The sequence below is a fragment of the Ascaphus truei genome, unplaced genomic scaffold (genome assembly GCF_040206685.1).
Source record: "Ascaphus truei isolate aAscTru1 unplaced genomic scaffold, aAscTru1.hap1 HAP1_SCAFFOLD_2115, whole genome shotgun sequence".
NCBI lineage: Eukaryota > Metazoa > Chordata > Amphibia > Anura > Ascaphidae > Ascaphus > Ascaphus truei.
In genome coordinates this window covers 31,103-43,353 of record NW_027455027.1, presented here as the reverse complement: position 1 = coordinate 43,353, position 12,251 = coordinate 31,103, and the positions used below count along the sequence as shown (strand labels likewise).

The 12,251-nt window shown below is 44.6% G+C and overlaps 1 long non-coding RNA gene across 1 annotated transcript; it reads left to right on the top strand.

The window, feature by feature from the left end:
- Window positions 1-8,452: 8,452 nt before the first annotated feature.
- Window positions 8,453-11,458, top strand: LOC142477452 (uncharacterized). Its single transcript, XR_012792393.1, has 3 exons — window positions 8,453-8,582; window positions 10,027-10,130; window positions 11,375-11,458. It is a non-coding gene; the product is annotated as an uncharacterized LOC142477452 (long non-coding RNA).
- Window positions 11,459-12,251: the final 793 nt, after the last annotated feature.

Sequence of the window (12,251 nt, the reverse complement as noted above, 5' to 3'; positions counted from 1 at the left end):
AGCCAAGATATATGACACATATTACTAATGCAGGAATAAGTCATCAGAAATAGGCCCCTTGTTCAAAACAATATAACCATTTTCTCCTGGGATGTTGGAAGCATTAATATGCCTGATGACGCCATATGCTGGGCACAATGACCGAGATAGCAGCTGAGAGAAAGAGCAGAGAATGTAATAGTGTTTAAAATTGTTTCCCAATAGCTCAGATATAGCGATCAGTGAAAGAACAGTGTCCCATCAGCCGTGGCTGGACTGGATGTCTTGCTCACAAGTGCTATGTAATGTGGAAAAATGTTGCACACCAAAAATCAAAATAAATCTGAGATACTAATACCAGTGGGAGTCCGAGTGAAAAAATGGAGAGAAGGGAGAGTGAGAGAGAAGGGAGCGAGAAGGGAGTGGGAGAGGGAGAAGAGGTAGAGAGAGGTGATTAAAGATTGATTAGTTTGAGTCAGGGGAAGTGAGGCAAGGGTCATATAGAAGGAGATAAAGGGGGAGTGAGTGATAAAGGGAGAGAGAAAAGTTGAGAGATAAAGGGGGAGAGAATGAGCACTAAAAACAGGACTGCTATAACGTCTTGAAAGCCTAAGAAATCAGATCAACATACATAGACCTGAAAATGGAGGATTTTTTAAACCGATCGAATTGGCAGAACCAGACTGAAACAGCTTCTTATCAGCCGTCTACCACTGAGATGTATATTCTTTCAGTGGTAGAGAATGTATCATACCCTCCATTAGCAGTGTCTGATTACAATGGCTGCAGTGAAAGAAGTTAGGGTTAGGGTATCCTGAAAACCTGGCCTGTTTGCGGCTCTCGAGGACTGGAACTGTGCAGGCCTGGCTTACAGCATAGCAAAGTAGGCCAATTCACATAAAGAGAGCTATTTAGAAGTGGTTTGCCTCACTTCAGAGTTACTAGAATAGGCCACAAAATCCTTTGCGGTGTACAGGAAAAAAGAGGCATAACATACCAAGGCTGCCATCTTTTAATATTACAAGGTTACTAGATGCTCTGCAGAATTTTATAAATGCAGTAATTAATTGAAGCCAACTAAAGTGTCACTAATTTTAAATATCTTGGCATTTGGTTTCACTCCCATTTAAAATTTGAGTTGCATATTGATAATCTGACATCCAAAATCATTGCCAAACTGGGTGTACTTTATAGGAACAAATCCTCCCTAGGCCAAGGTGCATGATGGGTTAACTTTTGTATCTTACAGACATGCTTAAATGTAGTTAGTACTGCATTGCTGTGAACAGGACACATAGTGGAAAGTTACCTTAATTAAGAGAAACTCTCCAGAGTTGTATGGGAGTCTCCTGGGCCCTCCCCTAGGTCATGCTTATAGTGCCAGCAACGCGACTGGCGAAGTGACGGGTGACGTCACCTGCGAAAGTTATAATTTAACTTTCGGGGATGTCGCTGGCGACATGGGCATTGATTGGTTCAGAGGCTGTCACATGTGGCGACAGCCTCTGAAAAATCTGATTTCCCCAGCTCCAAATTTTGAGTCGCCAGCGTTACTCCCGTCGCGTCGCACTTACTATAAGCGCTGCCTAACTGGGATGTATACTGAATGCCTGGATGTGTTCTCTGACACATTTGTACAGCAGAGAAATGTGCCAGACTCTCAACTGTGGCAAAGCTGATAGTATACTCAGGACTGCGTGCAGTAAAAATTGATCACATAATAGCAACTATTGGGAGTCCCCTGGTTGTTGATGACATCATGAGCGCTATCCTGAGTGTCATAGAATGCTGAAATATATCCAAAGCTATGTATCCAATAAATTGAGCAGAAAGAGATAGGGGAAACTGTCCAAGCATTGCTGGAGTCAGAGGTAATATGGACCGCAGCCAGTTTGTTCAACTATCTGGGCTGTGGAAATACCAGATGGGTAGTGTAGGGTGGCTGTGCACTGTAGAACCCTAAACACAGTAGTGCCACTGTTGGTCGCTGTCATCGCTGACGTAGTTACTTTGGTGGAACATATGCTGTGAAGTATGTATATACAATTATACCAAGGTACAAAAATAGGAGAATGAGAAAAGGAACATAGAGTAGTACGTCTTTGGCTAAGAGAAGAAGAAACCACTTGATTGTCTCTCTCTCTCTCTCTCTCTTTTTATATATATATAAAAATATAAAAAAGTGTAAAATGGGGGGGTTTGCGAGGTGTGAAATAGGCCTTGCAACACTACCATTTGAGTAAAAGTTGTGCCCTAAAAAAAATGTCATGGTAGGTGTGCTATGGGGTAGGGAGGGGGGCCTGATCCTTGCATTTGTCCTGGGCCCCAAGATTTCTGCTGGCGGCCCTACTGACAAGGGATTCCTCAAATTGGGCCCAGCAGAAGCTACTTCCCAAGCAAGCAATTGCCTTTTTATATTATTTGTTCTGCTTTTTACTATTATCAGTATATATATGTAACATCGCCAAAAGAAGGGTCGTGCGGTCACTGCTGTATTTCATCTCCTGTCTGCACCGCTGATAAGAGGCATAGAGGAATTTGTGAGGGCGGACCCTCGCTCTCGCAGAGGGGAGGGGTTTGATGTCTGTCTGTCTGTGTGTGTGTGTGTGTGAGAGGGAGAGAGAGAGTGTGTGTGTAAGAGGGAGAGTGTGTGTGTGTGTGTGTGTGTGTGTGTGTGTGTGTGTGTGTGTGTGTGTGTGTGTGTGTGTGTGTGTGTGTGTGTGTGTGTGTGTGTCACCCACCCTGTTTCCCTCTGTCTCACTTTCTGTCGCCCTCTGTCTCACTTTCTGTCACCCTCTGTCTCACTTTCTGTCACCCTCTGTTTCCCCCTGTCACCCTCTGTCTCACCCTGTCACCCTCTGTCTCACCCTGTCACCCTGTGTCACACCATGTCACCCATTTTCTCCCTGTCAACCTCTGTATCTCTCGGTATCACCCTGTCATTCTCTGTCTCACCCTGTCACCCTCTGCCTCACCCTGTCACCCTCTGCCTCACCCTATCTCACACACTCTCTGTGTCTCACACACTCTCTGTGTCTCACACACTCTCTGTGTCTCACACACTCTCTGTGTCACACACACACGCACACTCTCTCTGTGTCACACACACACTCTTAACAAGGACTAATTGTAGTATAATGTAATACAATAAATAAACATGTCAAAAACGAATGTTGTTCTTACTAGGAATTTATTCAATTTTTTTTAAAGCGGGCCTGGGGCGGGGCTAGGTGATGAGTAGATTTTTTTGTTCAGCGAGTAGATTTTTGGGTGATTTGTCAACCACAATATATATATATATATATGTAAGGGGGCCACTCCCGGCTTCCCTGATGTTCCTTTGCCCCTTGCCTTACCCCTGTGGCAGTGGGGGAAGGGGATGGCGACTTTTCCCAGTTGGCGCTGCTATCTGTGCCGGCGCCGTCGGGGGCCCTGATGCTCGAGCATGCGCAGATAGCCACAGCGGCCATGTTGTGTTTGGTGCGAGGTTCGCGCAATACGCAGAGGTTGGCAAGGGTAGTGGTGGCCATTACAAGTGTACAGGAGATCTGGTAGGTTGCGCAGGTGCAGTTATGTGTAGCGGTGGCCACTACAGCTTTGCACTGGTGCAGTAGAGACCGCGCACACAGTCCCCATAGGAAAGAGGTTCTGAGTGGACTACATCCCCCAGCAGCCTCTGGTGAATGCCCTATGTTCCCTGTCACCTGCAACCAACCAGCCACTGAGACTTGCAGATTCTCTGCAGCAGGGAATTTGATACATTGTTTTGTGCAGTCAGGAAGCAGACTGGGAAGCACGTGAGTGAGTGAGACTTAGGGGACAAAGAGGGAAAGAAGGTGGGCAGAGAGCTGCGAGATTCTGCCCTAGGCCAGAAATCCCCAGGCTAGAGTTGAGGCCCTGACTTCCCACTAGTGAGGGTGGGTGGTCACAGGGACAGGCCCTAGTACAGGAACCTGTCACTTTAGAGAGAGAGAGAAGTGAAGGAAGCAGAGACTGTCGCAGCACCATTACAGAGGTTTAGGATCAGACCTCTTCAAGCACAGCAGCAACCAACCGGGTGGGATCGCCCTGGAAGGTAACCCTGACGTATCTTCACCGTCGGATCCTTTGCGAAGTCTGTTTGCAGGTCCTAGCGCTGGAGCGCTCGGCAGGTAACATCCATAAGTGCACCAACTATAAATCAGTACATAGTGGCTGTGCAGTCACACACACACATACCTTATTTTGGGGGTGGGGTTGTGGTGTGGGGAGTTGGACATGGTGTGGGTACACGGTGAGGGGTTGCATCCTGCGAGACACGTGAGTTACTGTGTCTCCTAGAAGAGAGACACTTAATGTATGACATGCATAGTTATGTTACTGTTAGAAAAGTCACTGTTCTTTTATATGCTGTGTGCGTGATATTATATTATTGTCCTGTGAGGAACAACTCCCGCTCTGCTTGGAGCCATCACAGGTGGAGGCGCTGCACCATATAGTATTGTTCAGGAGGATACACCCCAGGCTCTCATTGGCGGAGGCTCAGGCCTCCTGTGAGCCTCACAGGTAAAGCACCACACTGGTAATACATATAGCTCCCCTCACATGCACCCTATCTGCGATTGGGTGGGGGAATATGGGTTACATATATATATTATATATATATAGTACCGACACACTTTATTCGAGTGTGGCCGGTACCGCAAGCCGGGAGATTTCCCGGCTTGCTAGTGGCCGCCCCTCGGCGTGCCGCGCGTCATAGACGCGCGGTCACGCGTCTTCGGGAGCGTGCGCCCCCTGCACGCGCGTCCAGGGGCTCCCCGAGGGAGCCCTGGTGTCCCGCGATCGCGGGACAGCGGCAGGGGGTTCCGGGGGACCCGGCGGACCCGGCAGCGGTAGGGAGAGCGCCCCGATCGGAGGGCGCTCTTCCGCTGCTTCGGCGCGCGCCCGTCACTCTCGGGCGCGCGCCAGGCTACTGCTGCGGCCAAGAACGGGCAAATGCTCGAATAAACTTGGCCGCAGCAGTATATATATATATATATATATATATATATACTTATTATTAGGCTATAACTGCAGCACTGATTATTGTGCTACCTAGTTCTTGTTGGTTCTTAATAGATTGCTATGAGGGATATTGTTATATGCACTTATGATATAATACACCTCATTTAGCAATCAGGACGCCACACTCCATATATTTTAGCACCCTCCCCATCAGTTACATATGTTGCTGGTACCATGGTTTTTTACCTCACTACTTCTTATTGGGACTCACACTGGTACTGTCATTTAGCGCATGAATATTTATTTTGTTCTAACAAAATTAACACAGTATAGGAAAATATGCATTTGTCAGAGGGAAAGGCCAATAATCTGGAGTCAGGTCACCCTAATGTATATTAAAAATAAACACAGGCCTGTCTGATACTCCCTGATATTATAAAGTAAAGAGGCCACTCTATAATAAATATTTACACAGGCCTTTTTAAGTCTGTCCCTAATAATCTGTAATCAGGAGGTCATTATAAGTGTTAAAACAGTAGTGGTACTGTGATATTAAAGTGACAATCCCATACAAGTTTAATTCAGCCTAAATCCACACAATAATGTTAATAAATGCATTATAAATATCACATGACCATATGTATACTGACTTAGTTCATGGCTGTGTTATTACATCATTACATGTGTAATTAAATCCGTGACATTCTCAGGCTCCCCCCTTCTGTGACAATCATACAGCCGGGCCGTTACATTGCAACACACTAATCCCGCCCCTAGTGACATCACCTGATCAGTAACCAGTCAGAGAAGCTAGCAGGCAAAGAACTACATTTCCCACAATGCACCTCGTGGAGTGTGGCTAGCAGCTACACCTTCTCTCACTAGTTTGTCTCCTGCGAGTTTCCGTACACAGCGTCTTGTTAGAGTGGGGCGTGGACATGTGTAAACTTCAATGGTGGGAAAATGAGACAGTTTTAGCTGCTAGCTGAGCAGTGGTACAGCGCTCTGTAGAAGGCGCTCTCAGTCGGGTGAGTGATTTTTCAATGTGTGTGTTTATTTCATTTCTCATTTTACTTTCACTTTAAGTACTGCATGCTTATTTTTTTCTTTGGGCATTTAGAGATTTAAGTGCTCCGTGAGCCGAGTCCTCCATTGAAGGAGGAGCTATGAGGCCAACCTATCACAGCTACTGTACCATCTTCAGTTGCTTTCAGTATACTGATTAATCCACGGCACAGAATATGCAACTTCAAATACATCTATCAACTGTCTATATGTTAAGCCCCCGGACAAGCATTTGCTTGTTAGTTATACACTAGTTTCATACAAGCACTTCACACAGGGGGCTTCAACTTAGGTAGTACTTGACCGGCCGGTCTGAGTGTTCTCATTTCCATATATTTCTTGCCTCTACACTTTATTTACATACTTTGTACTTATTACTGCAGTGTAGCATTTTTCCCCACACCTTAAGGTTCAGTTTATAACAGCTTTGTAGGTCACCACTGCTCCTCATTTTAACCATTTATGTGTATGTGATTAATAAACCTTTATTGATACAATTTGTGTATGTTAGAGTGCTATTCAGGGGATTCTTTTTTTCTGTGTTAGTTTTCATATGTGTGTGTGTGTGTGTGTGTGTGTGTGTGTGTGTGTGTGTGTGTGTGTGTGTATATATATGTATATATTTATGTATATATATTTGTGTGTGTGTGACCTTGGGCAAGTCACTTCATATCCTCTGTGCCTCAGGCACCAATGTCATAGATTATAGCTCTATGGGGCAGGGACTTGTGTCTGCAAAATGTCTCTGTATAGCGCTACGTAAAACTAGCAGCGCTTTAAAAGAACATGCTGTTATTATTATTATATATAAATGTGTATGTATTTATTTATATAGCACTATTAATGTATATAGCGTTTCACAGTAGTAATACATGTGAAAATCCTATAAATAACAAATACAAATATCAGGTCATGGGAATAAGTGATTTGGACATAAAAGTAACATTTCGGAAGTGTGGACAACTAATACATCTTGTAGATTGCCTTTACAGTGTGATGTCATTGATTCAGTAGATTGTGTGCAGACCAGGACTGCAGTACAGTGTCACTCACATGGATGACTTGCGTGGTAGAAGCTCAAGAACAAGGATGTCAAACTCCAGTCCTCGAGGGCAGCAAACAGGCCAGGTTTTCAGGATATCCCTACTGAAAACCTGGCCTGTTTGGGACCCTCGAGGACTGGAGTTTGACATGCATGCTCTAGACGGAGCACAGCTGTGGGTGGGAGGTGGATTTGCTTTGCATCAAATGGTTTGGAGCAAGGTTTATTGTATGTATTATCATAATAACAATGCAATGCTTAACTTTTATTTCAGGAGGGATGACTGCAGAACAGAAGTGAATATTGAAGCCATGTGTTCCTTTTCTTGCAAAAGAGAAAATTTGAAGGACAGTTGAAGAGAAGGAAAATTACTACACAGAGACAGATAAGCAATGTGTATATTTCTCATTTACCATTTAGTATTTGTCGTTTTATTGACTCCACACAATCCGGCTGCTACGGGTTTCACATTGAATATTTTCATCTCTACTCTACCCCTTCCTGTGATCTGAACCATGCAAGTTTTCGTTGATTCAATACATCATGAGTAGAGGGTGGCTACAGTATGAAGTAAAGACCCAAGGACCACATCTACTACCATTCATAACAAGAACATGTGCAGTAGCGCACAGCTGCAGTTCTATGTGATTGTTATGAAAGGTTGAGGTGGTTCAATTCTATGAATCTGGAGTGGGATGGATCCTGTTTGCATCATATGGTTTCATCTAGGCCAGTAGATTATATAACTCTCAGTACAGGTTACACATGGCATCAGTATTAGTGATTTAAAGAGGAGGAAAGCTTCAATGTGGAGAACAAAGCCAAGTAATGTTGAAGTTACTCCTTTTACCATTTACTTGGTCAGTCTGTACTGTCTACTCTCCACACAGCTGCTAAGGATCTTCCATTTTAAATACTTTCACCTCCTATTCTGCACTGCTTTGCTGCCCATTATTCAGAGATGCGTTCCAGTCATGTTTAGCACTCTGAATCTCTCTGCAGTCATTGGTTCAGCACATCATGGGTAGAGCATGGCTACAGATACAGCAAGCTATTATTATTTTACCGGCTGATCACCCATAATATTGCATTAAAACATAGAATATCACTTAATTTCCAAAAGATTCAGTGATGCTGATAATGCAGAATCTCACAACATTTCCCATCATAATGCCATAATGCACAAGTGGGAGAAATAATCCTTGCTATATCTGTACATTGTGTGACATATTACCTCAATGACCAATGAGAGCAAGTACATCTTCTGTATAGAGCGGCTGTGTTATGATGCAGTTATTGATCATCATTGACATAATCACAAGAATCTTATGCAAAGGGAAATTGTCCGCAGCGAAGTGAGATTTCAGCCCCCAAACGTCTGTAATATTAATGCAATGTCTTACTTTTGTTGCAGTGAACACTGAAGAGACGGATCTACTACAACACTGTACAGGATGAGCATACGCTACAAGCAGCAAAATGATCTTGCAGTTGACAGTATGTTGTTCTGGTAATGTGCACAATTATTATTTATGGGCTACACACCACAGTGCTGGACATATTCTGTTAACTTCAACTCTACTCCTAACATGGAGATGTCTTCCTGGTGTTACTGATTCAGTACATCATATGCACAGTGTGGTTATGATATGATGGATTGATTTAATGAACCCACCAACCAATGATGACATCTGCATCATCTTCTGTAAAGTGCAGCTACAGCATGATATTATCAGCATTTGGTGCGGTATAATCAGAGGTATCTATGTGCTTTTGTGCCTGTTTTAAGTCCTCCAGCTTAACGCCCCTACACCTCCCACTACACAGGCATACTTACTTATGCATACACTGACATCTGGCATACCTACACACACCCCAGGGCCACTTCCTTCCCCTGATGTCAGGGAGAGGATGGGCATGCAGAGTGCAGTAAGTCTCCACGTTACTCTGGCCAACAGTCTTGGCCTACCTCCAGCATCTGTCACCCACAACATCTGTTCCCTCCTTGTAAAGTGCTGAACTATCTCACCTGGGTCAGTGCTATAGCTGATCACAGTGCCCGATCAGGATGTCACTGTGACAGGCAGCAGTGCAGATTGACCGGTCAATCAATGCAGTGCCGCAACATATGCACTAAATGAGATTTCCGTGCCCCCAGTCAGGTTACTCCCTGGGCAGTGACCCTGCTCACACCCTCCCCTAGTTCCACCTCTGATCACAATTATCTCTCTTGGAGAGTGTAGCAAATTGGAGTTGGGGGAATCTCACCTCTGCCATGCATGGTCACAATCTGGGCACAGGACCCAAATAGTGGGCAATGTGGCACTTCTTACAGTAGAGAATAAGTAACTTTATTCTTTACTTGTGTATTAAGGACCTTATTTGCATTAAATTCAGTCCACATGGGACCAAGACTTTCTGGCTTACTGAACAAAGTGGAATTGTTTCGTAGAGGGTGGAGAATTGTATTTTATCTGAAATTACCCCCTCTGCACAAAATACAAACAATTATACCCATACAAGTACCTTGTGGAAGTTGTTGCCCTCTATCTTCCTGTGGTCTCTCCCTGTTTCTCACCGTGCCTCCTCCCATTTCCTTGCACCTGTGCGTCTCCGCATATATCCCTATACTCAGAGCCGGCTCCGGTCAGTGACATGGGATGCCCAAATATGAGCATACCCATATATGGGCATCCATGCCACTGACCGGAGCCCGCTCTGTTGCGGATATGGAGAGAGACTGGGAGATTTACATCCCCTTATAATTCATATGGTGCATAGTACCGGCACGTATTGTTTTACCGGTACTGTGTACCTTCCTACTTTCACACTGGTACAGTATATGCTGCAGTGGGACTGAGAGGGATATATTGGTAACACATAGTCATTGTTGGGGGAATTCAATCCATTTTGAAAATAGTAATGAAATGTTTTTTACTTTTCTTTTTTTTCAGTAATGAAGAATGAAACATTTCTGTTAAAATTGAATTGGAGGTGAACTGGATTCATCATCAACTCTGCACCAGTGTGAATTGATGTTCTTTAATGTTCTGATAAGGTACATGCAACATCTCTTCCTCAACCCCTGCACCACTCTCTGCCTCTTGCCTCTCTCTCTCCACCTCCCTGCTAAGCGTATTAACCCATCTAATGTAATCCACATTCCATGTCTCACTTTACTCTTCACTTCTCACGTGCCCTCTGGAATGACTGCTCTCTGACTAACAAGGTCTATTTGTACATGACCTCTTCTGCTCTCATCATCCACCACCTCTCATTCCCCTCACCCCTGTCCTACTCGATACCTCAGCTTAATTGAACTCTCTCCTCTGACATCTACCCTTATCTCTAACCTCTCCTCACTTTCTGCTTAAACTAACTATCTTGTTAACTTTTACAATGCTATCATCTCCTCCTCCTCCCTCCTCCTCCTCCCTCCTCCTCCTCCCTCCTCCATCATATATATGCCCCTTCTAGGCTCTGACACACTCATCCCTCTAAGGCCATGATTATCATGGGCACATGCTTGGTCATCCACAGTGTGTGCGAGCGATGCAGAGCCGCCTCGGACCTCAGTGCAGGGATTGCTGCATACCCCCAGCATCTGTCACCCACAAACAATACACACACTAATACTCCCCACAATACACACTATAATACCTCCTCAATACTAATCTCCCCAATAATATTATAGCTCCAAACACAATATACACAACACCCTTACACAAGATACACAATCTAGTACTCTCCTCTGCACCTCTACACACAATATAATACTCCCACACACACAATATACACACTACCCTCCTACCCCCATAAAATACAACCAATAATACACACACACTTTGTGGATGTTGGGACCAGCTCCCGGCATGCACCAGTGAAAGAGAGAGGCCCGCAGAAGCTCGGAAGAACTCCCTCCATCCGTGCCTTCCTCCGTTTCACATCTTCTCCCTGTCTCTCTCCCTCCCTTTCCTTGCATCTCCCTGCGTCTTTACGTATACCCAGTCAGTGACGGCTCTGGTCACGTGATGCCTTAATATGGGCTTATCCATATATGTTCATCCACGTCACTAATGTGATGCCCGCACTGTTGCGGAGCTGGTACTTACGACGGGCACTTATTGTTTTATCAGTACTGCGTACCTGACTCTACCGGCCTACTTTCAACACTAGTACAATATGTGCTTCACTACGAGTGAGTGGGGAATATTGGCATCACACAGTCACTGTTGAATATGCCATTCAATCCATTTTGAAAATAGTAATGCAATGTGGTTTGGTTTTGTTTGCTTTTTGCAGTAATGAAGAATGGAAAAGTTATATTAAAATTAAATTGGAGGGGGACTAGATTCAGCATTTCATCATGAACTCTGCACTTGTGAGAATTTAACTTCTTGAATACCCTGACAGGTACACGCAACATTAAGACTATAATCTGCTGTGCAAGCTTTCGTGCTATACCTCCCCCTCAGGTTTTGATTTATACATTTGCTCCCTCAATTCATGTCCTCTAATATTTGAAAGCTCTCTCCTAGCATTTTCTCTTTACCACAGAACGTCATCCCAATGTAACCTCTCTCTTGTTCTTTCTGCTGGCTGTTTCCTCACTCCTCTGTTAAACTTTTCTAATTTCTCTAACTTCCACACTCCTGCTTTTATCCACATGTTCTCCTCTTTCCTTCCCCTACCTTTGCATGTGTCTACACACTGCACCATTTGTACAGACCTCTATTGCAGCTATTTCTGCACTGCTCAATGAAAAGCACTCTTTAATATCCTATTCTCTGGGCCCCCTCTCTCTGCGCCCCCTCTTTTGGCGCCTCCTCTCTCTGCGCCCCCTCTCTCTGCGCCTATCTGTCTCATTCTCTCTACGTCCCTCTCTCTCTACATAGAGCTATCTCTGTCTCTCTCTACACCTATCTCTGTGTCTCCTTCTATGTTTGCTGATGTGTGGGATATCTCTTATAATCTTGAACCTGCTCATATACACATCGGGCCTCCCTGCTAAGAGTGTTAACCTATCTAATGTAATCCACATTCCTTTCCTTACTTTTCTCTTCCCTTCTCCTATGCCATCTGGAATGTCCGTTCTCTGACTAACAAGGCTCTAGTTGTACATGACCTCTTCTGCTCTCATCATTCACAATCAGTCATTCCCCTCACCCCATCTTACCTG